General features: G+C 33.0%; 1 long non-coding RNA gene across 1 annotated transcript in view; it reads left to right on the top strand.

The window, feature by feature from the left end:
* LOC150106465 (uncharacterized) overlaps nucleotides 1-27815 on the top strand; it is a 64836-nt gene that overhangs the window by 26856 nt on the left and 10165 nt on the right. Inside the window, exon 2 of the long non-coding RNA XR_016548306.1 lies at nucleotides 15494-15583. This is a non-coding gene — a long non-coding RNA (uncharacterized LOC150106465). The remainder of the gene's footprint in view (nucleotides 1-15493; nucleotides 15584-27815) is intronic.

Below are 27815 nucleotides of genomic sequence, written 5' to 3'. Positions count from 1 at the left end.
AGAATGAATTTTTAAGAAGCACGCTAGTTATCAACATATTTCCAAATTTAGAACTGTATATTTGAAAAATCTTCCAATATGTAACATAAATATATACCCCTATCTCATCTCCAGTAACATATTATTATAGCTTGTTAAAGCCAAATAACTTTGCTAATATGAACATCGTTTTTGGTAATGAAAGGACGTTAATCCCATCATTACCTATAATTACAAATTCACTTTTTGCCTTCAGTTGTCTCATATTGTCTTTCAGTTCATTTGTATTATCTGAGTGATTGTCCATGTCTGGAATTTCTCAGAAATCAGAATTTTTATGAACACTCACCTCCGCATGAGATGGGTGCAGTACTTTTCGTTGAACGTCCATTATAAATTATCCTCGTGTTCTAGACGAGATTCGAACCCAAGTCTTTCCGACCAGATTGCACGAACAGTCTTTGTAATGTTCTATAGAGGTGCTTAGAACGATACCTTAAATAAATATTTTGTATATGAGTGAGTGCATGTTTGTTCATTAAGAATTAGTTAACAGATGGAAGCAATAATATCTTGCCATGCCGTGGTAAATAATAATAATAATAATAATAATAATAATAATAATAATAATAATAATCTCATTCTTAAACTAAATTATCTACCTTTAACACGATTTGAAGAATGTTTGAAAAATCTCTTTATGATATATTTTTTTTAATTTTAATAAATTATCCGTAGGTAGATAAAATGGCCACAACAATTAATTAGCAAATGTCAGAAAAGCGATTCAAACAGAAGGAGAAACAGTGTTTGACAATGACATTAATAACCTTAAATTTATTCACGCGAAAATTCAAATTAGGCATACAAAGATCTTCCTTAATGTCCTCTTTAAGGTTTTTTAGGATCCAAAAACTCTACAGCCTACGATTTTTGTTCTCATGATTAGCGCTCTTTTGTACACTCGATTAATTATTGCTTGTTTATCATGTTCATGTTCGCCATGAGCGAAGTATTTATTTGTTTATTTTTATTTTTTTTTTTTTTCAGCACAAGTCAACAAGAGACCAAATTGTTCAGTCTTGTTAAATAGTTCACCAACTTTCTTTGCCTGAATTTGTAATTGCTTGCCCATCCCATCTACGTTTTTCTTACTAAAATTATTTTTATGAATTATTTATTAAATCTGTTTGTTATTCTTTGATTTCACTCTTTGCAAAGTTTCTAATTCGTAATGATGTTATTTTAATTTTAATTAAATAATTTTACCTCTGACTTCTGCACTGAATGAAAATGCTCTTAACTGGTGTTATCCGATTTTTTTTCAAAAATTATTACCTATAAAGTATAAAAATCAGAATCTTCGCAAATTCTCATGTTTATACTTTATTTCTTTCTTTAATTTTAGGCTTCGAGTCTTCATATTACCCGCCTTCATCCTCTCGTTTCCCATTTCTTTCTTCGACTGCTCAAGTAAGATATCTATAGTTAATGGGATATACAAGCGATTATTTTTAACGATGAGTTCTGTTTGTGGAGGCTAGAAATGCGCTTAATTATGGACGTTTTCACTTCGTCATCAATTATTTCTGGTAAATTCTGGAGGCTATTTTAATCTCCCCCTTTCTATGGAATTAGCTATGTCAGCTAATTAACTGAAATAACTTGTGTCATACAAAGCCAGCAGTGCAGGCACCAACACCCAATCATGCATCTAGTACAGTCATTAATGTTATCCGTTTATTCTAGTGCATATCGAGATAGAAATAATTCAATTAGTTTTAACAATTTAATTAACGATGTAAGGCAGCACTCTGCAAGCACACGCATATTAAATCATACTAATAACTATGTCCACTAGAGGTCGCTTATATGGAACGAATAATCATTTAAATTTCCGATGAGGTGGTTGTACCTTCATGTGGTCTCTCTTTTTCTGCTGAAAGATTTTTTGAGATTATCAACTTGTATATTATCTGGTAAAGCAAAATTGATATTCTTGCTGTCTCTCCATCTGGTCGCATTACGTATGTCAAAAGGCCACACCATTATACAGTATATGTAGACATCGAGAAATTGTGGCATTTAGTAAATAAAGCGCAACAAATAGTGACGGTTGCGAGGCGTTGACCTCTGAGCTCATACCTTTTATTATTATTTTTTTTTTTTTTCGTTGCGATCTCTGTAAATAAAATGATCAATTCCTCGTTCCACATTGGAGATACAACTATTGAAAAATAAGATTAGACTCTAGAAAAGTAATAATAAAGATCTACAGAATTTATCAATACAGTAATCCATCGATTAATGCGCCCCCGATTAGTGCGTTTTCGATTAGTGAGTCATTTTTTTTTCGATACCCAAATTCGATTAGTGCGCCTCTAAAATTCGATTACTGCGCCTATATACATTTTAAAAATAAATGTTACAAATTTTAAAAATTTTCTATCTATACATTTTTTATGGCTAACTATTTTAAAAAAATCACTCACCAGAATGAAATAATTTAGTTACTGATCCAAAACATTTTACAAAGTCAATTTTAATGACATATTACACTACTTCCATGTACGCTTATACCATGTTCCAAATTTTTACCGCCAAAATGTATGTCGTCTGCTACTTACATAGCATTTTCCTGATCATATCTCGTACCTCCTTTGCAATTATTTTCCTTACATTTTTTTATTATTATTTTAAAGTATTTTCCCAACCTTTCATCATGAGTAAAAGAATTAGTGTGCAAAGAAGTGTAAGTGAAAATGATTCGAAAAGTAATCTTATTGGAAGAAAAACTTCAAATAATAAAGAAAGCGAACAAGGCGAGTCCAGAGCAAAGATAAAACAAGAAAACAAAAATGGGTGAATCAACTATAAGAGCAAATTTTAAGCAAAGCTGCTGAATAGAAAGTATTATAATGATTGAAGAATGTATCGGATCGAAGATTGTAACCAATCTTCGGATCCTGCTAAGAATTGACCTTATTAAATCAAAAGCATTAAGTCTCTTTGCAACCTTGAAAGGAAGGGATATCAATGATGGAAAAGAAGAATTCCACGTTAGTGCTGAGTGGTTTGAGAAATAGCCTACATAACGTTCTAATCACAGGCGAAGCTGCAAGTGCCGATAAGGACGTGGCCGCAAATTATCCAGAGATTTGAAGAAAATTGTATAAGAAGGTGGCTATTGTGACCAACAAATATTTAATGTCGACGAAACTGGCCTTTTTTTTTTTTTGGACGCCAATGCCTCCCAAGACTTTTCTGGCTAAATCAGAGAAATCTCATCCTGGTTATAAAGTCGCAAAGTCGAATGAAATGACTTTAACATAAATCTTTTATTTTAAATTGCCTTAGCAATTAGGCTTAACAATTCTTAGGCTCAAGTATTAAGCCTGCTTTCTCTGTAGTTATAAACTAATTATTCTTTCGCATTGTGCAAATGATTTTAGAGCCTTTTCAAATGAATCTAAGTTAATTAAATCTCATTCTGAGAAACTGAGTGATTCCGACCTGCTAAATTTAGATGCACAGCGGGAAGATCCTGAAGAATATGAAGAAAATTTAATCACTGACAAGCCCAAAGAGATTTCACAGAAACAAATTTAAAATATTTTTCGTGCAACCGAAACTTTGAAATAGCAATGCTTAGAGACTGCCCCTTGTGAAGAGAGAAGCAGGAAAATTTGCAGAAGAGACAGTTGTACGAAAAAAAGAAACAGAATGCCCGCCAAAATAATAGATTTATATTCTGAATATGTTTTATTGTCTTTCAGCTTCATAGTTTTCCTTTAAGGCCCTGAGACATACCCTAATTCTTTTATTAAAAAAAAAAATATAAAAACAATAAAAAAAGATGGGTGGTATATTGAATATGAGAGGACAGAGATTTAAAAAAAAAAAAATTAAACTTTGAATTCGCTTCAAAATTATTTATTGCCAGTGAATAATTTTGAGATGATTTTATTTAACGAATAATGAAGAAATGTTGAAAGTGTCTCCGTAGCGCAAATGGAAGAACAACGAGACCTTGCGCCCTTCTTGTCGTGGCGAGCGGAATCTTTATATGGGTTTTTTCGATCGAAGGTGAATTAGCCGATCTCCTACGGAGATAGCAGTGTTTTTTTTTTTTCTCCCAAAAACTCGGCCTTTTTCATCTCGCAGAGAGGCAAATCGTCCATGAGAACACAGGCAATTTATAGACAAAAAAATACTGTATTATTGATGGTAGTAGTGTTGTTATGTATAGTTGAAGAATTAAGTAATGGAGACGGTGAGCTGTGTGTAGTTAGAGGATTAAGTAGTAGGGAAGACGGTGAGATGCACCTGTGTGCAGTGGAGTAGACTGTCGTCACGCGATGAGTCATTAGATTCATTGTAGGTGTCACGTACTAGTAATAGTAATTACAGAAGACCTTACTAGACAGATTTACGATTTGCTGGACAATTGATCACTACCGATACCGTGCACTTTGCTTCTATTTGCTTTAATCAACCACCCCGTTGAAATATCTACGAAGCCGAACCTATTTTCTTCTATTGTCAGTACTACAAAACAAAACAAAAATAAATAATAATAAAATAATAAATTTTTTATTTTAATATATGAATATGAATACATATGAAATACATATTTAGGGGAAAAACAGAATAGGTCATTTAAAATGTTGAATTACATTGAATATTAAAAATATCGAGTCATAAAGTCGCAAAATTGGGGTCGTATGAAGTTCTCTTTCAGATATCCGATCTAAAATTATATCCTAGGTCTTAAGCATTACAGAATTGATGTTTTTCAAGTCAAACTCTTAAAAATATTGTGATCTAAAAGAAATTATAACAAACGATGTCTTTAACTAGATTTTTCGCATTTGTAAGATAAAAATGATCCTCAAGATCCCCACCATTCATTCACACATACATGATGGACTCTTTTTTCTCTAAGTTTCACCCAAAGACAAAATCGGAAACTCGATTTTAAGTTGATGGCATGATCAGATTGAGATCAAATATTCAATCATAGAGCCTTTAAAAATAAACTCTGTTGGCCTTATTGCACACTAAGAAAAATTGCACATGTATTTATATCACCTTTTAGGAGTTCTTATTAATCCTTTTCGAAATCTTACCGTTCATCTCATGAGTTAATTATTTTCTTAGGTAAAAATGAAATATTTAGAAAGTGATCGTTACAAGGGCCTGTTTATACAATCTATCCAATGCGAATGGGATTAATTTGCAATGGCCAATAGTGAATTCAGCATTAAGTAAGAGACAGCAATAGGTTCGACTAAATATACTCATAAACATTATGAAAACTAAGCAACTCATGAATCATTATATTTAAATCTAAAAGCGCATGCACTTCGAAGGGAATGAAAATATGAAGCGCTGAAAATTATGATAACCGATTAACCTTCTCAATCGGATTACTTATATAAATACAAAGAGTAGCGGAAGGATTAGCTGGAAATAAGATAATTGCTTTACTCTAAATAAACCTCTGGAAATATTTCATTCTTTTGTATCAACAACATGTAGCAAAGCTAATGGATTTGTCTACAGAGTAGCCACTAAGAAATATAGAATAAGAATCGCGTAATGTTATTGCTGTTATAGTTCGACCATAGATGCGAGATCCCTCGATACCTCTGCGCATGGCAGAAGAGGGAGAATCTATTCTGATAATAGGGTAATCAATCCGCCTTGTGGGATCAGTTTGTTTATTATTACACGTCGGAAAATTAGCTTCTCTTTTATGAACATTCTAGTTTTTAAAGTGGTAAATATTTTGCTTGTATAACATTTTGGAAATTTTACATATAAAGCACGTGATTTCGCCTGTTGGTGACGAATACGTACATCCCTTATTCCTTTCTCCCCTTCAACATTAATTGACTTTTCTTGACATTGTGCCAGCTACGGTTCTCTTAACTGTGGGAAAACTATAGGTTCTCGTAATTTACTTATAAGCTGTGTATTCTCTAGTCATTTTGCCTGTTCTGATAGGAAAAAAAAAAAAAACTTACCGGAATAAAATAGCCTTACCACTTCCGAATGATACAGTGTAACTCATCTGCAGTTGAAAAGCTCTTATAAAAAGTTTATCAAATCCCAGACCGGATTCGAATCCAGATCTTTCCGACTGTTCGTTCTCCTGGCTGTGCTTATTGAAATATTAATCTATAAAGTATTCTGAAAGATACTTTCAAAATACTCTTTTTTAGTATAATAATAATATTTGGTTGCAGATCAAGTGTTGATCATTATTATTAAACTGAACCAACTAGTTTCATAGTTAATTTTGTCAGTTTTGCAGTTACGCATAATTGTGAGATTGTTTAAACTTATAAGTGCCCTGAAGATGGCAACAGTTAAAGTGCGGCGAAACTAGTTGGTTCAGTTTAATAATAAAATTGATAAACACTTGATCTGCAACCAAATATTATTATTATACTAATTTATGATCAAGAAAATACCTTCATGATGAATACTCTTTTTTATTTTTGTTTACTGATTGAGAATATAGAAGTCTGATACGAGAAAGTTATATGAACACTTTTCATCTATCGGTGACTTAATCTGTCTCAAAAGAAGGTAGAAGAGAATTTTTGGTTTGGTTTGTTCTGTATTGTTCCCAAAATCCTACATGAAATTCAAACGCAAGTGTAAAATCGAAAAACATTGTTAATACTGGCCTAACTTCGGATTCACTGCCTATTTATGCATTAGTAATGTTTATATTGTGAACGTGCCAATTATACTAATCAGTCGTAAAGTTCATATACATTTAAAAAAAAAACAAAAAAAAAAGAAAGAAAGAAAGAAACGCCACCTACATTTGAAGAAAAAGAAATTAGACATTTACTCGATTTAGCGTGTCAAATAAAAATCGTTTGCGAGGGTAAAAAATAGTAATAATAATAATAAGAAGAAAGGTGATGTAATGATTCAGCTAGAAATAAATATGTTAAACGAATTATATTAAAATGTATTCTGCATTAGCTATCTCCATCGAAGGCTGTTGGAAGCGAAGCTCTTTGAATTCTGTGTTTTCCACGACTTTATTTTTTGCAAACGGTAAATTGGATAAATTGGTTGCTTGAAGCGATTTGTTTTCAGTGTTTCCTTTAAGCGTCGGACTGGACATTAAATCTTAAATTAAATTAAATCATACTAGCGCCAAACAGAAGTTAACATTTAGTGTCTTTTAAAATATTTTAGCGCATGCGCACTTAGAAAAAACAAATTACAAACATGAAATGTATCTGTAAAATTACCAAACGACTCTCTACTTCGTTAGTTTATTTGCTTCCTTCATGAAGCCTTAATACATGGGAAGCTTCTATATCTTTATCGAAATATTTGTTTCTGAGTTACTTTTGTTTCCCACTCTTCGTACTGCAGAATTCGAATGAGTTGTTTTAATTGTGTAATTAAAACATCTTAATTAATAAACCAAATCATAAAATACTATTTAGGAGCCATTCGAACTTTGAAAGTTTAGCGCTGCTCTCACAAATAAAGTCATAAAATCAGTTTTGAGACTTTAACGAGAGTTTGTACTTCATTGACGTGCATTACATGCCTGTTTTCTTATTTTACGATCGTCGTAACTTATTTTGAGAAGAGCAAGACAGTTGAAATCACCACTACTCTAGCACACGATTACAAACTAATAGTAAGAAAGTGTCTTTCTATCACTGGGATGCATCGTTGAAAGAGCAGCTTTATTGCTACTCTTTTAAAATACATATTAATAAGGAGTTGCTCTTAATAATTTCTATCGAACATACATGAGTTCATGCAACTTGACGGTATGGTTGGTTTTAATATGCAATTAAATTAAATACGTATATAGCTGTTATATTCAAAGGCTGCTGTTTAATTATCAGAAACTAGAGAACCACACCTCAATATTAAAGTTAACGAGTAAAGAAAGGAATTGTAGACAATCTCAAACAGTTATATTTCGTAGTACTATTAACCATTATTACTACACTTGTATTGTAGACATAATTTTTCTTTGCATACTTTTGCTACTTAAATGGCCCAATTTGAAATAACAAATTTTAATAGGGATTCTGAAAAGTAAATTTTTATTAAATTCCGTTGCGTCATGTCATTTCGAAGAGTTTACCAATTAAAGCAATAAAACCAATAAAAATCCAGTTGTAGCAAAAACAGATAAAAAAATATTATTATTAACATTTTACATGTTTTGGAAAGGAAAATAGAATTATAACGAGCATTAAAAAAGCGTTTTATTTAACCTGTTTTCAATCTGGACTGGTTCAAAAACGAAAGTCATTGGCTATTGATGTGTTAATAGGAATTTCCATGTTCTTACATCTTCTTCTTCTTCGGTTGTTTACCTAGCCTCTAAGGGCTGAAGGCTTCAAAAACCAAGGATACCTGATTTCCGAAACATTCATTTAGCAGGATAAGATGAGTTGATGGTCTGAGGGGGAAAAAAACCGTCATCTCCATATAAGACCGATAAACTCACCCTCAGTTGAAAGGCTCTTATAAAGGTTATTCTAGACGAGATTCAAATCCAAGTCATTTTAGTCAAAAGACATCGTCGTTACTGATTGAGCTACAGAAGCCCAATTATTTATATTCAATATAGATTTATCAGAGTAAAATTTTCGATTGAGGATATTTCTGTTGTTCGCGAGAATTATCATATATGCGACAAAGTCAGCTCATTCAAAGAACCGTAGCAAGTTGCGATAACTTTTGTAAACATTTGAAAAAATGTGTCAAATTTTTTCAAATTTGAAAAAATTGCACTGTTGGTATGTGACAAATAATGACCAAGTTGAAGTTAAGATTTGGAATTATTTGGAGTTATTTACTTATTTCTGTATTTGCGCATAATGGTTGTGTCATAATACGCTAGTATTATGCACACGATAATAGGCTAGTAAAAATCCAAAGAGTATGTCAATAAGGGCACATATTTTGTACATGTTTTATTCGTCAAAAGTGATATTAATGAGGAAAGGAAGAGAAGCTAATGCGAATTATTACTATCATTTCGATTTTTTTTTATTCTAACAAAACAATCCAATAGTTTCTAAATCCTTCGAAACCAAAATTTGGAATTGTATAAAATTCCATTCTAGCCAAAACAGAGTTATTGTTACATCTCTCAAAGTCGTTTTTTTTTTTTTTTTTTTATTCGTGCTCTGTTTCTTTGTAAACGGTCCAATTAAAAAATACCGGCTCAGGAATACCTTCAGTATGGATGGGAATACAAAAGGAATCAAGATACTTCTTAAGCATTTATAAATTTACGAATTAAGTACCATCAAAGGGTTCGAAAAACTTCAGAAGCATTTAAGGTTTAAGAATTAGCAATTACAAAACTCTAGCATTTTTTTTTTCAAACCATCTTCAACTAAAAATTATTACTTACAAATAGTATAACTCAAGAATCCGCACGCTACTAAAATTTTTCTAAGCTCTTATTAGTAGCACTTGACGCTTGATGCTAGAATTAATCTGGTTTCATCTTTCCTTAAGCTTAATGACCTGTTTACAGCTAATTAAGTTTGCTTTTCATTAACCTAATTAGTATCATGATAGCATGGTTAATTCTATCTACATCGTCAGTTATTTCTGTAATTTTGCAGAGTGTCTGTTTTGTGGGGAAATCGTTCAAGTTTGCTGAGGAAGAAATCCTTTCGGCGATCCTATAAGGCTGGCTAACACCCTCTTTGGTTGAGAAGACTTTAGCAGTTTTTTTTTTTTTTTTTTTTTTTTTTTTTTTTTTTTTACAACTGTTAATTTGGAGTTTAGGAAAATATTATTACCGAGAGAGTAATTCTCAATGTAACAAATAAAATGTACGGAAGCATAAATGAGGACAAAAAAAAAGCTACATTATTTATATATAAAGAGTAGCGTAACTAGGTAATTTGTCGCCCGAGGTAACTGAATTGATTGTATTTCCTTCTCTGCTAATTGCTGCGTTCACATGCACACGCAATTTACTGCAGAGTGAGATTTATTAAACAGTTCAGCTATTCAGGACTGATTTACAGGCATAAACAAGTAATCAAGTAAAAAAAAAAAAGTAATGAAAATCCATTTATATGGGGACAATGCTTTCTCGATATTCAGGTACACCGATATTACGAATTTATTCCAACGTATAACGAAATATAAAAATTTAGGATATTTACATTCTTTAATCCAGCTTTATAATTTTATTTGAAGGATTAGTTTATTAAGAAGAAGTTATGAATATTAAAAATTCTTAAACAGTGTCATTATGACAAAAATACTATAAGTAAGAGTCAGTCCGAGAAGAATGAGAGAGAGAGAGAGAGATCTGGCCTATTTTACCCTGAACATTATCAAAGGTAAGTGGAAAACTGAGTTCGTTAGAAGAGGTAGCAATTTTCTGAGAAGCCCTCGACGCCAGACTCTATCAAATGCCTTGGAAATGTCAAATGCAACAAGATTTCTCCTAACCTTTCCATGGCAAGTATCCAGAGGTTGATGATATAGGCCAGAAGATCTGCTTTGGATCTTGAATGGCGAAAGCCATAATGGTCTCTGATTAATTGACAATTCTCTTAGAAGAAATTGACTATCGATGACTTTCTCCATTACTTTGAACAACAGTGAAGTCAGAGAAACAGGTCAATATATTGATGGTAGACCACCATTTTTTGGCTGTATATGGGCTTGCTTCTGTGCTGTAAATAGATGCCCAGCTGAATATAATATAGTGATAAAGAGCAGGTGTTATGGCGATATAGTAATACAATTATAGAGATAAAGAACAAATGATAAAGAGCAAGTGTTAGCTCAGAAACTCTTGAGGACAGATCAGACGCGTTTTAGTACCCAAGTTGTTCAAGATTCTTCTGTCCTTCTGGCAGAAGGCTACAGGAAGCATGCACTTCAATGTTCCAGGTAAAGAAGATTTGCCTGAAGTTAATGAGAAGAATGATGCCAATAAGTCAGCCTTATTTTAAGTGATGTTGCAATGAGTGAGAAAGAAGTGATTATATTATCCTATTATATTTAGCCCTATCAAAGTCAGACTTAGATGATGGTTTTGCAAGTATCGAGAGTATCGTGAAGACTGTAAATGATCTGGAGTTTTTTTCATCTCAGGTTACTTAAGATAAACATCTTACTTTTCTTGAACTGGCTTGAGATACTCTAAAACTGGTTCTCGAAATGAACTAGTGAGGAGGCTAAAATAAAAAAATTACTGAAATCAAACAGCAAAAAAAAAAAAAAAAAAATCTCTATTGATATAAAATCATATTCTAATGAATAGAATAATAAATTTTTAAAAAATTTCTATTAATTTGTGCACTAATTCGTCAATGCTTTTTAACTCTTCAGTCATTCGATGTGATTTAAAAAAAAAAATTCGATACCGATTTACTGGAATTGTATGACAGTTCATTGGACTTGTAGATAATGTTGTAATCTCTATCATTTTTGTTGATGACGACTTTTTTGTTTTATTCTAGAGACACAGCAAAATTCTCAAAGTTTAAATTTCTTTAAATAGTTTAAAGTAATTTAACTTGAATCGTAATGATCATCGTGTGATATGGAGCGTCTTCTCCATTTGCAGGAAAGCGGCTCGCCAAACAATTCTTGTCCATTAATTATGATTTCCCGCTGTGTGGGATTATTACTGACTAGTAAGCAAAGTTCCTCGTCACTACAGTTGTTATTATCACGATTCTGACATCTCTAGTTGTGATTCGATCATGAATCATCAGTTTGGAATGTCAGCAAACCACCGAAGCATGCACTAACAGTCTGCTTCTCTACTCCATGTAGTTGATAACATAAAGATGAGATTAGTTGCAGAACAATTAGCCAGATTAGTAACTTGCAAATGATTAACTATATTTAATTAGAAACCAGATATCCCCAAATAAAGTCAACATCTATGCATGAATAATTTGTTGTGGTTGTTTAGATCTGAACAACACATTATTCAGCACGAAGGACTAAATAAGAAAATTATAAACCTGCAAGATTCAGGTTTTGCTGTCTTAATTTTTATTTTATTTCATTATGGATCCAATCCACGAAATATCATTAACCCATCGTACATTAGTATTGTGGATGGTCAGATATTCTGAAAATCCTGTTCTAGAGGCCAGCTGTGGAAGTTTTCAATCCGATTCATGCTTCCAGTAAGCAGAGCGGTAGTCTCGCACAGAGCAATGAAAGTCTCCTCTCACCTAAAGACACTCACAAACATTCGGTTGTCTGTCGGGATTCGGACCGACAGGTAACCATTCGTCCAATCAGAGCGGAAAATTAGGAAATATTAGGGAAGCTGAAAATTAGGGATTATAATATTTATTTATATACTGTATATATATATATATATTTTTTTTTTTTTTTTCCCTAAAAGTAAATTATTGGATCCAGCTTTCCTTGAAGAATATCATAATGTTTTACCTTCTTTTTGCCCCTTTACGTATGAGCGAATACCTCAGTTTTTCTTGTTAATCATTTATTATAATTGTTAATCTCATTATTATCCAGTTTTCGGCAGGTTAATTCTGTTTTCGCGGTCATGTAGTTTGGTTCCTGAAGCAGTATAACTGCAAAAATGTAAGACTCAAAAACAAGTTACGTCTCTCGAGAAAAAAATACTAAGTGAATTAAAAACCAGTTACCATTACGATCCACACCATAGACGCAGTATTATCTTAGACAAAAAAAAAAAAAAAAAAAAAAAAACTTGCTTTTAATATCATTTTATCCCAAACAGCCAAATCAACTCAAAAAGTTCGTTTACAATTGCTCCTATTTTTGCTTCGATTTTTTAATAATTTTTTCTTTTAATTAATTTTTAATAATTTAATAAAAAAAATTAATAATTTTAATAATCTCACTTAAATTTTAAAACACAAATAATACTGTCAGCTAAGAAATGTAAATATTTCATGCATCTCATTATCTCTCTCTCTAATTCTTTCCTTCCATAAATAATGCAAAAGAAAATTAAGAAATTAAGTGTATTTTTAATAAAATAGTAAGCATTTCTAAATTTACAATGTACAACATAATGTTTTTTTTTTACTTTCAAAAATCTTATTTTAGATTCGTTATTTCAAAGAGAAATACTTTATACGTTCCTAAGACGAGTTGAGCACTTACGCTCCTTTGCTTTCATCGCTGGATATTCATGAATGACCGCCCATCAGCTACCAACCTCGATCATGAAAGCTAAGCAACAAATCTTTCGAATTCAATTACGTGCAATACGCATTTTCATATACAACTCTGTAGGGTGCCTAAGAACCTAATGATATAAAATCGAGGTCAATTGCATGATTTGGCAATTGTTCAATAGTCAAAGAGATTGAGACGCACAGTTTCGAAGCTTGAGCAATGGGAAGAACTGAAATAAAACTGAATATTACTTTACAATGCTAAGGTTTAGAAATATTTAACTTTTCTAGGGTGCAGCACATTCGTTAAGATTAACAAGTGCATATGTGAGAGACGTTTAAGGCAATGAACATCAACACGTGAAACGATGTCTTTTTTAAGCCAATTTTTTTAATGTTTCATAGAAGTGAAGACAAGTTGAAGAACTTGTCCTGTTTTTGATGGTAGCATTCTATGTTTGAAAATTGATTTTCTGCAAACTTTTTTAGATGTTCTCTCTCTCTCTCTCTCTCTCTCTCTCTCTCTCTCTCTTCTTTTCTTTCTTTGTTATATGTTCAGATATAAAAAAAAAGACTTCCAACCTATACATTACAGTTCTGTTTTCCTTAAGTGTGAAATTTCGATGTTGTCGACAACTAGTCTTAGCAGTCATTCAACTGACAAATTAAATTCTTTGAAACGGAATCACTCAGTACAGTTACGTGTGGATCCTGAGAAACGACTTGGCTACATGAAAAAGGAAATCTTGGAATCTGTTAGCAGAGTTTTTTTATATTGAACTTTTTGCTTGTGATCCATGTCGACTATGAGAATTGAAAATTGCACAGGAAATTGATTTTCTGCAGACTTTTAGATACTCTCTAAAAGTTTGCAGAAAATCAATTATGAGTATATATATATATATATATATATATATATATATATATATATATATATATATATATATAACACCTTATGGTAACTTGTTCTGGTAAAATACATATAAGCTCTGTATTACTAAAATCTTTTATTTCTAGCCTGGCTCTCACTGATGAGAGACCTCAATAAAGGTCGAAACCGGTCTGGGTAGTGGCCCCTTGCCTTTAATACAAAGCATCATACATCTCCTCCAGGAGATGTGTTTTTGCATTAAGAGTAAATATTAAGATTAGTGATCAGAGCTTATTCTACTTTTACCATGAGTTGCCTTGGTGTTGCACTACGTGCAGGGTCAGCTAGACTTGCAACACTTGCAGGCGCAAACTTGACTTATTTGTCTGTTTGTTTACTTGGGAAATGGAGTAAAACCAGGTTTAAAATAGCTTGGTATCTTTAACATATATATATATATATATATATATATATATATATATATATATATATATATATATATATATATATACACACACGTTTTAGTTGTTGTTGTTTTTTTAACCAGGTTCCAGAGTTAGTCAATCTTTGTTGCAGTAAAACACAGTATTTCATGCAATACATGTTAGGGTATAGTAATGCAGTCTTATACCCTTAGTTGGTTCGGTCGGGATTCCAACATGTCAACGAACGTAGATTATTTTGGTTCAATGGAAACGATCCAGATTAGTATGAATATAGTAATACAACATGTCATGGAGGAGGAGAGGGCGCTATGGTGACTTGATTTGTGGACTTACAGTGCAAAGACTGGCCAGCACAGAATTCAAACCTGAAGTTAAAGGCTGATATCGGGAATCTTCCGAAAAGTGCTATAATGCACATTCAATAAGAGTTAAAAAATGTGAGATTGGGTGAGATGAACAAGTCCAACTTTAATATAGCAAGTAACTGTAAATTTTGGTGACGAAATGGGCAAAATTCATGTGTGTTTATCAAAATTTAGTGAAGTCTATCCAGGATAGTTGGGGTTTGTGATACGCTCGGATATCCACACCATTGCAGAATAGTGCTTTACCTTAATATAAATAATTGGATCAAGTACTGTTTTCAAAGAATGCCGTCATGTATTCCTTTGTTCTTTTATCATGGGTGAAGATTTCAGAGTCTCCACTTTAATTCTATATTAGTATTGTAGGTTTACCATGCATGTTGTAGGTTTACCATGCATGCTGTTCTGAAAAGGAGAGCTTTTTGTTTTAATAAACATGGCTAACGTTTCATGATAGTTACAGGAAATTTATCTTTTGCTATGGACAGAGGTAATTTTATTTTCTAATCTAATTAAGGATGTATTTGTTTGAAATATTAAGTGTAGTTTTGTTTTCATTTTCGTCTTTTTACGCCTATATGATCAATGAAAAAAAGACTTCCATCCTACAAAATGCTAACATACGCATTTTATTTTTCTATACTTTTTTATTTTTAGGAACAAGATGAGTTTCGTAATCCCAGGGTGAAACCATCGTCCTTCTACTGGAGACCTTGAATGACTTAAAATGTGTCGTGTTTGGTTAGAGTAAGGATTTGAATTATCTGTCTCTTAATTCACTGTAGATGTCTTGTATATATCTTACTAATGTCTTGTAGATTCAGAACCATTTTTAGATGGAACAGTTATATAAAAAAATCCATCTCTGAATCTTCTTCTTTGTGTCGCGGTGCTTTTTTTGGAAACAAATAAATATTGTGCAATGCGTTACTGTATGTAGTATATAATTAATTAGTATATGTATTATTCAGAATATATTCATTTAATGAGAACCAATTTATACGAAGGTTACATAATGTTGTAGTGTGTGTGTGTGTGAGAGAGAGAGAGAGAGAGATTTGTATTCATAGCTAAAGGATATATTTTCATGCCATTTATTTTATGTTTTACAAAAGAAAAACAAGTGTCTACACTAGGAAATGTGATTTTCCATCTCAATGTTTTGTACCATTTCTTGTTTAACGCTTTACTGCATCAAGAGTCACAAACTGGATTTTAAAACCATTTTATTCCATTTGTGTTATCTATCGAAAACACATTTCTGTAGTGTAGCCAGAAAGCGTTTTGTTTGGAATGAAATACGAGAATAAATGTTATCGATCTAATTTAAAAGTCAAAATAAATGCATTTTTCGTTGTTTACGTGAATAGTGAATTATCATCCATGTGATTTCGCAGTTGTTTTCTATAGAGTAAATGACGTGGAAGAAAAGACATATCATTGAATTATAATTCTAAAGATAGCATTCCATTAGACTAATTCCATGCGCTTTCCTTTACTACATATTTTATTTAAATGACTTTGTTAAAACCACATTTAAACATTATATGTAATCAACAACAAAGCTAGTTTTATTATTCATTATTGTATTCAATATTACCATCGGAATATCTTTAGGCTGGTTTCAATTTTTTTTTAAAGAATATTTGAGCCAGTTAGTGTAAGTGTTTTCTTGTGTTCCCTATTACTTTCACCGAAGTTAGAATCATGTTATCAGTAAATGCTACGGTCGGATCCGGTTTCCTTTCGAGAAAGTAATATTTTACTCTTTTTCCCCCCTTTTTTTTTTTAACAATCTTTAGTTATTTTGTGTAAGATCGAAACTAATCCAAAAGGAAAAGTGCGTTACCGTTGATGGGTAAAAAAATCAAAATATGCTTTGCTCACCAATAAATCGGGAACGCATTGCAAGCAGCAGAAATGCCTTATTCACTTCCATATAATGTAGTCCATTTATCTAGAGCTCATTTCCTAGTCATGCCAGCTGTTTAGATTGGGCAATTTATGAGCTTGCACTGAAAATAATGTTTAACAAGCGCCCGTGTCCATATTACAGGCAATATTTCACTTACTTGAATTACTGATGTTATGGCAAGAAGTAGATTTTACAGAAATGTCTTCTCTCCTTATAGCTTTACCTTTCGCACTTCAAACAAGGTTTTATTTACTGCTATTACAAATTAAAACGGAATTGCATCGATAAGTGGCCAGTTGAGTGTAATATATAGAATAACTGTTTAAGTGAAGAACTCTAGGGGTAGAAAAGTATTCAGATTAAATGAACAGAAAGAGGAAGAGAGTTGTTTAATGTGATTTAAAATTTATATTCTTCCGTTTTAACCAGAATATCTACAGGAATAAACTGATATACGAGTAAGGAGTAAGCAGTTTTTTCTTATTTTTAATTGGACGCTTCCACTCTCGGATTCCTAAAATAGTAGCAGAGAGTATTTCGAGAACTTTGTTCGGACAAGCTCATATTCTTTAAAAGAAAAGTTTGTATTGTTATGCTAAAAAAAATAATTAATTTTTTTAATCAGATATTGTACTTTTATAAATGATAGAGACGTTCGTTTGATTTCTTTTTTTTGTATTAAATATGCATGACATCGGAAAGCGTATACGGCGATTCTTAATAAGGTCAACGACACCTATGATATGAAGATTGCTCGCATCATTCGAGAAATTCGAGGTGTCAAACATTTCAAAGTTTTCAAAGATCAAACCACAGTCAGATTTTCCTTTCGAGCGATTCAGTTTTGTCTCGTGTAGTAGGAAGGTCATTTTAAACATTCTGAGCACCTTACATTCGTAACCAGTGGGATGATGTAATAGTTTACACCTTCATGTCAGTTGTAAGCCGAAGTGAATAAAAATGTCATGTGCTGGTTTTCTGTTTCTGGATTCTTCTTGTTCGTCTAAAGAAGACTTTAAAAATGGAAGAAGAATCCTACACAATAACTCGTCATTGCGTACAAGTGGAGGATCTGATCGCATGGAAAAATATGGATTGCAAGCCACCGTCCTGATATCAGCCATCCTCTACTCCCAAATTTAAAGAATCATTCCGTGTAAATGGTTCGGAAACACGCATCCCTCGTGGGATGAGTCTTAAAGTTGTTGAATAATAATAATACTATATTTACGGAGAAAGGGATTTTTCCCCCCATTATATTTGTTATGCTGAGTATTCATTGAGAATATTGAGGACTGTTGAATACCGTAATTGTCGTCATAAAACAAATTTATAATAATTAAATTTATAATCATAAAACAAATTTATAATTATTAAAGTAACTATTACTATATAAATTTATTTTACTGCATTTATTTTCATTATTAATCACACATTATTAAATTTAATAAGCCATAAAATGGAATAATTAATTATAGTGTATTAAATTAAAACACCAAAAAAACAAATTTAGATGGCGTTGGTGTAGATCAGTGTTTCCCAACCTGTGGTCCGCGGACCCCCAGGGGTCCGCGAGTAATTCAAAGGGGGTTCGCGGGATAGTTTATTTTCATTAAACTTTATCTTACATGTTGCTCACACCTGTTGTTCACACCTGGCCTAATTGATATGTTCATATTCTTCCGAATATCTCCATTTATAACAGTATTGCGTTGTCATAAATGACGCATTTACTGTTGTAAAACTGTAATTAATTTATTACTTCAACTTTATGATATGTAAAATATAAAAACTTTCCATTTTGGATTTTATGGGGGCCGCAATGAATTAACATTCGTTACAGGGGGTCCGCGACATATTAGCATTCGCTACAGAGGGTCCGCGACATCAAAAAGGTTGGGAAACACCGGTGTAGATGATGATGATGGTGGCAGTTGGAGAATTTGGTGGAGACCAGTGGCGGCTCGTACGTAAGCACTGCGATACTGCAGCACCTCCAAGGAAAAAAATGAAAAAATTAAATTTTGTTTGTGTTTATAAATAATAATAATGCTTACAACATTATATAAATGTAATACAACATGTTAAAGGTTACAGCTTATGTTTTGTCATTGATTGAATAGATGATAATTGGAATTGTTCGATTAACGCTTTAGATTACGAAACAAATGCACTACGATCTAACGCAGTGTCAGAATTATCACGTTAGGCCAATTGCAGCTAGCTTCGCCGATATTCGTTTGCGCTTCTCATTGCATGGTACAAGTGATTCCGACGCTGCTCGTATGCTTACGCGAGTTATTTCTGTGAGATACGAAACTTTTATTATTGGTGCGTGTCCGTGGTGAACTATTTTTTATGAATCTTATTTTATTTTGTTAAAATAACATATAATTATTTATTTATTATATATAGATACATGGCTGAATTATGACGAGTGTCACTGTTGTAAATATGAAAATAATTATATTTTTTTCAATTATCATTAAACGAAACAAATGCACTGCGATCTAACGCAGTGTGAGAATTATCGCGCCAATTGCAGATAGACTCGCCGATATTCGTTTACGCTTGTCATTGCACGTTAACAAGTGAATCCGGCACTGCTCATTTGGGCAGTGTATCGTATGCTTGCGCGCGTTATTTCTGGGAGATCATCATCATCATCGTCATCATGCGTATCAAGGATTTAGGCCTGGCATGGCCTGTTCCGGTCTTAGAAGTCACTAAGAACTGGTGTTTGTTCGTGGTGAAATATTTTTAATAAAGCAATTTTTAATATATAAATTTATTTATTAATAAATTGGTTCCTGATTAGGAAAATAATAATTTTTTTATTTTGTATATGCAGCACCCCCCCCCTCCCCCACCACTTAAAATTTTCACCGGCCGCCACTGGTAGAGACAGTCCTGTAAGAGCAGGTGTCACTTCCTCGATGAGGCTTTGGATTCCCTGGAGGTGTCACGTAATAATAATAATAATAAATTTAAAATAAAAATAGAATTTTATTGACAAACATAAATAAAATAATAATAAATAAATTATGTTCCTCTTAAAGACATTCCATGAATTTTATGTAAATAAAATTTACAGTTGAGTTGCAGAAATAAATTAAACCATTGCAAAAAACGTTGAAAATCTTGTAACAGTTGCTACGAGAGAAACGACATAAAGAAACTATAGTAATGCATTATAAACGAGTAAGGAAATGAAAGTAGACATTTATGAAATAAAAATAAATAAATATATAAAGATGCATTTCGTAATGATGTTTTTGTATACTGACATCATTCATAATCACAGCAAAAAATCTAGAGGCGTTCATGGCTTATGTAAACAGAATTTTTCCCCCCTGATTTTGTCATTAAAATAGACCTATTCGAACTATTCCACAAAATTTTAAATGTGCTCCTAATTACCAAATTTTTTATTAACTTTTGAACAAAACAATTATCATTTTAAATTATTTTGCTAACAAAATGGGAAAAAAAAATTCACATTATGATAATGGTAAGACAAATTCATCGACTGTAACTCAAAGTGAAATTGTTCGGTTGCATTTTCTATTGTCATCACCATTCAGTTGTTTTCGAAAGAATTACCATAATGTCTGCGATAAATTTATGTTATTCAGAACACTTGGTCAAGATACAAGCGGTATTTTGTAAATATGATTAGGTTATCAAAAATTATCTCTCTTTTTTTACTTCGAATTGGTTTTGGCAACACACACACACACACACACGCACACACACACACACACACACACACACACACGCGCGCGCGCGCGAAGTCAAAATTTAACCGAAAGAGATCCTAAGTCCATTAATTTCATGAAGACAGTCAGAAATTATTATCAGTTCGATCGCTTTGCTAATTTTTGTCGTTAAAATGATTCAATTGAAAAGAAAAAAAAATTAAGATGGGGATACATTCTTGATACAACCAAGACGCCAAATTTTCTTTCATTCCATCTGGCGAGTGAGGAGTTCCTGCAATGCCAGAAGCATGGTAGGCGAGTGGTTAACAAGTCGGCTCTCTAACTAACACGCTGCAGGTGCAAATCCTTTACCCCCGCCTCATGGTCTTAAGTGCTAGTGATTATCTTCAGGTGGAAGATGAAATTTATCTCTCATTTGAAGACAAACACCTCCAATAAGAAAACCACCTCTCCTCTGCTTAGTGGATGAATAAGGATTATTATTCCAAATTATTCCAAATATCGAAATTCAATAAAATTTTTCTAGGCGGTCTTGAACGAACATGCAATAAGGATGCGCTGACAAAATGAATAGGCTTTTGCAAAACTAGCCTAAAAGATCGAGCATGCTTTGTTAACATTAAAATTTTGGTATGTTTATGCTTTTTTAATGTGATGTTATGATTAAATCGATTGTCCTTGTCGCTGACTTGCCACATTTCTTGATGACAATGAGAAACAATATCCTCTAGCTTAATTTTGATTAACATGAAAAATCCCTCGATGAGTTTGGACTCCAGAAGTGTTTGTATGTATAATAATACTAATTAGACTTAGTAAAATCGGTAGAATAGAAAACGTAATTGTTGTTGACATTTTTTATTTCATTATGCAATTGTTGGTTAATTACAGTAATTATGTTCTTATTTGAAAAAAGGCCTTCGATATTTTTAGAACACACCCTTTACAGCTAATAGACTGATTAAATCATTATTTATTAAAAGCGTGTCGAGTAACACGAATAGTTTGAAATTAAAGTAATAAATTATCAATGGAATCGCATGCTGCAGGGAGCGAAAACTCTCACTAATGTTGAGATGCTTTTTTTTTATTTTTAATTATTTATTGTTAGCTAAAGTTTATGAGTAATGTTTCTATGCACGAACACATGCATTATTTATACTGGCACCTTGAGTGAAATTTTAATAAAACTATTAATTATTTAATAATGTTCTGGAATATGTCAAGTTTTATCCAGTACAGAATCACCGTTTCTCTTTCTCTCTCTCTCTCTCTCTCTAGAGAGAGAGAGAGAGAGAGATTAGTTGAAAGAATGTGATGAGAACAGAATCACAGATTAGCCATTTAATCCCTTTGCCTTAAAAAAAAATGTTAATAATGTTCGTTTTATCTGTGTACACAGTAGAATCTCTCTTAACTTGCAACAACGGGACTTCGCCGATTCCGGATACGAGATTTTCCCGGATAATTGAATATATATTTCGAGAACTAACCTGTTCATGTTTTGTGATGTCATGTGTAGAAATTGCAGCATGCGAAGTTCGTTGGTCGTGTTTTTCGATCTACCGGCCATAATTAAATAAATAACATCAAAAATCGTGCGGATTTTATAAAATTTAAAACACATACACATACCGTCATTTTATATTTCACAAAATCAAATTTAAACAGCATTTAAAAATTACAGTACGTATTATCACATGAAAGTTGTTGTGAATTTCTTCATGTGACGACATAACATAACTTAGTACTTCGAATGTATGTCTGCTTACAAAATTGTCGCCGGAGCTTTAAAAATCCACTGTATATACAATGAAGTTTCATAACATCATGTGCTGACATAGACGAACATTGCTCGGCAAATCTTGCCAGAATACAAGCCTATTGCATATTTTTCTTATCTCATAGGTTTAAATTGAGACCTTCGAAAGTGCCGCACGCACACACACACACACACACACACACACACACACACATACACACACACACACACACACACACACACACACACACACACACACACACACACACACACACACACACACACACACACACACACACACACACACACACACACACACACACACACACACACACATCGGTTTGTTCTTTCACTACATACAACAGACAGTCCATTATGCAAGAACGCTGCTCTAGACTGCATCCTCCCTGTTCCAACAACCAAGCAGAACAACTTGCTATAGTTCAGTCACTTACATATCTCCAGGAATTAAAACTCAACACCTCTCAGCAAAAGACAGCAACAATTTGCAGTGATAGTAGAAGCACTATAGACGGCATAAAAAAACCAGAACACCATATTGCATTAATAGAACAGACAAGAAATCTGGTTCGAAATCTCACTCTAGAGGGATGGGAAACCAAGTTCTGCTGGGTGAAAACGTATATTGGAATAGCAGGAAACGAGAGAGCGGATCAGTTGGCTAAAGAAGTAGCTAGAAACGAACTGCTAGAAACAAGTTACCAGAAATTCTTGAAATCTACTATAAAAACACTTGCAGAAGAGAAAAGCCTGGACATGTGGGGAGAAGAATGGAAAACATCAAAAAACGGATCAACAACAAAAGAATTCTTGCTAAGCATCAGAAGCAGACTCCGGCTGAAAAAACAAGCCATTTCTCCAAATTTAACAACGCTACTAACGGGACATGGATAACTAAGACACTTACATAGATTCCATATCCTGGAATCGCCATCATGCACTTGTAGTCCACACACACACACACACACACACACACACACACACACACACACACACACACACACACACACACACACACACACACACACACACACACACACACACACACCTCCAGCAGACTGTTGACCATATACTTTACGACTATCGTTATTGGACTCCATCCGGATGCCCCTAATACAACACGTCATCACTTCCGGAGACAAGTGTCCAGTGTCAAGACAGAGACTTATCGAAAAGTAGTACATAGAATTAATTAAATTTGCTAATAAAATCAACTTCCAGTCCTTGTGATCTAACATAAATACTATATTACGTGAATTATACTGTATAGTGTTGATATATGTATATATAAAAATATAAATGCAAATACGAAAATTTATATAAAATATAAATAGAAATGTTAATCAGTACTTGTAAGCTACCTGTGATATAAGCATTGTAATGCAATGGAGCATGTAGGAATAAATTACCTCCTGGTAGGGTTACTATTGGGAGGAAAACGCAAAACACACACACACACACACACACACACACACACACACACACACACACACACACACACACACACACACACACACACACACACACACACACACACACACACACACACACACACACACACACACACACACAAATGAAATTGAGGCAGTATTAAAATCAATGGATCCAAGTAAAACTCCTGGAGAGGACGGAATAACCAGCGATAAACTACTAAGAGCGTTTGTCGAATTCCCCGAATTTATAACAACAGTTTACAACGAATTCCTAAAAAGAGGGCGATTATCTTTAAAATGGAAACGTTCTAAAATTATACCCATAACAAAACCAGGAAAAGAAACATCCGACGAAATTAGCAAATACAGGCCAATCAGTCTCATAAACGTTGCTGGCAAGGTACTAGAAAAACTTCTGATAAACCGAATAATGTACTATGTCTACTCAAGAAACCTATTAAGCAACAATCAATATGCATTTAGACCTCAATCCAGCAAAGTAGACGCAATTACTGAGGTAAAAGATTTCACCGAAGACAGTCTACAGCAAAAATAAAAAATAAAAAAATGACATACTACTGATCTCACTCGACGTACAAGGAGCTTTCGATGCTGCATGGTGGCCAGCCATAATCAATCAATTAGGAGATTTAAAATATTCAAAAACTTACTCGATCTTACAAAAAATTATTTTACAGACAGAGGAGCAACCATGCTATTAAAAACCACAACTGTAACGAAAGAAGTCAAACGAGGCTGCCCGCAAGGCTCCTGCTGTGGACCAGGGTTCTGGAACATCCAGTAAGACTCGCTATTACCACTTCCTTTCACTTATAGAAACAAAAGTCATAGCTTACGCCGATGATACGATGATAATGATTCGGGGACGCGACGGGTTACAACTGGAAGTAACGGCCAACGAAGAACTCTTTAAAATTGCAGAGTGGACACGCGAGAAGAAAGTTACATTCGATAGCAGCAAGTCTAATGTGCTTCATATCTCACGTAAAAAATCAAACCAACGTGTCTTCCTAAACGGAGAAGTTCTCGAGGTAGCCAGTGAGCTAAAATACCTAGGGGTAATAATAGAGAAAGATTTACCTTCAACCAGCACATCTCACATGGTGCTAAAAAAAAGCTTAGAAATTGTAAACCTTCTGGCAAAGTCGGAAAGGATTAAGTGGGAAACGAGCGCTGAAAACAATATATATCGGAGCTATACCACCATTAATATCTTATCCTGCACCTGCCTGGAAACATTCACTAAAATCAAAGAAAAATAGACAAAAGCTAAATAGAGTTCAACGCCTTATAGCCATACGTACAATTAAAGGATACAGGACAATATCTTTCGAGGCAGCTTGCGTAATTGCAGCTTTTACACCGATCTGCCTGAAAATACAAGAATTATTTCTAATATACGAAGTCACTTTCGGAAGATATAACGAAAATTCTAACGTAGATCCAAATTGCTACGAACGTCCACTTCACTACAGTAAGTGGCCTCACCCAGCAAAGAAAACAAATATTAAGGAGAAGGAAAGCTCTGAAAGTGACGAATTCCATATATATTCTGACGGAAGCAAAACCGTAGGGAATGTCGGCTGTTCTTTCGTTGCATATAACAGGCAGTCCATTATACAAGAACGCTGCTCTAGACTGCATCCTCTCTGTTCCAACAACCAAGATGAAAAACTTGCTATAGTTTATTCACTTATATATCTCCAGGAATTAGAAGTCAACCCCTCTCACCAAAAGACAACAACAATTTACAGTGATAGTAGAAGCACTATAGAAGGCATAAAAAAAACCAGAACAACCATATAGCGTTAATAGAACAGACAAGAAAGCCGGTTTGGAATCTCACTCTGTCGGGATGGAAAATCAAGTTCTGCTGGGTGAACGCACATACAGGGGTTTGCAGGAAACGAGAGAGCGGATCAGTTGGCTAAAGAAGCGGCTAAAAACGAGTGTTACCAAAAGTACTCGAAATCTGCTATAAAAACATTTGCAGAAGAAGAAGCCTAGACTTGTGGGAAGAAGAATGGAAAACATCAGAAAATGGATCAACAACAAAAGAATTCTTTCCTAGCATCAGAAGTAGACTCTGGCTGAAAAAACAAGCCATTTTTTCAGGATTAACCACACTACTAAAGGGACATGGAAAACTAAGACACCACTTACACAGATTCCATATCCTGGAATCACCATCATGTATTTGTAGTTCACAACTCCAACAGACTGTTGAGCACATACTGTACTTTACGACTGCCAGCTATTGGACTCCATACGGATGCCCCTAATTCAACACGTCATTACTTCTGGAGACAATGGCCAGTGTCAAAACAGAGACTAATCGAACAGTATTACTCAGAACTAATTAAATTTGCCAATAAGATTAACTACCTAAAGTAGCATATCAGTAATTTATGTTACTTTACCAGTCGTTGTAAAGTAACATAAATTACTGATATTGTATGAATTATATAGTGTTAATATATGTAAATACACTATATGTATTTACATATATATTACACTATATATAAATACATATAGTATAATATATAATAAATAATAAATATATATGTAAATATATGTATTTACACTATTATATAGTGTAAATACATATATTTACACTATGTAATTCATACGATTCATTTTTATATATTTTATTTAATTATATTCATTTATTTAATTATATTTCATATAATTCATTTTTATATATTTATATAAAAATATAAATATAAATATAGATGCAAAAAGTCGGAATATGTACATATAGATGTAAAAATATAAATGTAAATATGAATATTAATACAAAATTAGAAATGTAAATGTTAATCTGTACTTGGAAATTACATGTAATGTATGCAATGGAGCATGTAGGAATATATTACCTTCTGGTAGGGTTACTACTAGGAAGAAAATGAAACACACACACACGATTGTATATGTACTATTCTCGTGACAACATACCATCACTACTATCACTGATACTGAAACATTTAAAAATCGCGCCTATGTGGGAAAATCAATGCTGTTGAATTATAATTTAGACGAGAGATTTTCTAGCTGCAAGGAGTATTTCCCTTTGATGCCCAGGAGAGTAAGCGAATGTTATTTTTAGAAATCTGGTGATTATCGTTAATACATTAAAATATTTTAAACTTTCCGCTCAGCTACTTCAAAATAAAAAAAATAATAATAATAATAAACGAGTTCTATTTTTACTTTCACTGCAATTATTTTCTTTCATTTTGTTGCTTTTCTCTTTTATTTTTATATAGAAAATGACGGATATTTTATAAAAATGGATTTCACATTCTTTTATTATTATTCTATGTTGCGGTTATCGCATAGATTTAGAAATAAAGTTTGTATGACAAAACATTTATCGATTTGTTGACTGAATGCGGGCAGTAAAGAAACATTTGCCATGCCGTGTTCATCACGACAGTCGCAGCAGCAGTGAGTTGTATTTAATTTCCTCAGGGAACAAAAATCTAATTTTCATATTGTAACTATGGCAATCTGTAACTCCATCTTGTGTGAAGAAAGCAAACAAATTTGAGGTGTGAATAACGGATAACATTTTCTTGAAACATGATGTGTAATTCAGACGTTTTAGCAAGCATTTAGAATTTTTTTAAAAATTATATATATATATATATATATATATATATATATTTTTTTTTTTTTTTTTCTCACGAAGCTGGATATTCATTAGCCAAAATGATATTAGCACACTCTTGTGTACATTTAAATTTGAGAATACCATCAGAAGTCAGTTCTAATTGCACGTCTTGGTGTGAAAGGTTATTTCTCACTGTTTCAACACTAATATTAAATGAGTTTCTTCTTCCTTCAAATTATTGTTCGATTCGGGGAAATATTGGGGAAGATTTGTATGTCACCTATCCACACGTTTCGATTTTTTTACTTTCTCGCGGAGATGTAGAAAACAATCTAATTTGCCACTACTAAGTCGCTCTTGCCACAACTGCAACTACTGTGCATGAGTGCATTCACTTTGTCTTACATGCGAAATATAGAGAGTTATTTACCACTTAACGACAGGTGGAGGTTATTGTTTCAATAAGAAAATATATCTGTATGCTAATTTATA

Source organism: Typopeltis vanoorti, chromosome 5, assembly GCF_054136105.1.
Source record: "Typopeltis vanoorti isolate ZY-2024b chromosome 5, IOZ_Tvanoo_1.0, whole genome shotgun sequence".
Taxonomy (NCBI): Eukaryota; Metazoa; Arthropoda; class Arachnida; order Uropygi; family Thelyphonidae; genus Typopeltis; species Typopeltis vanoorti.
Note: the sequence above shows the minus strand (reverse complement) of the source record. Positions and strands in the feature narration are given on the sequence as shown.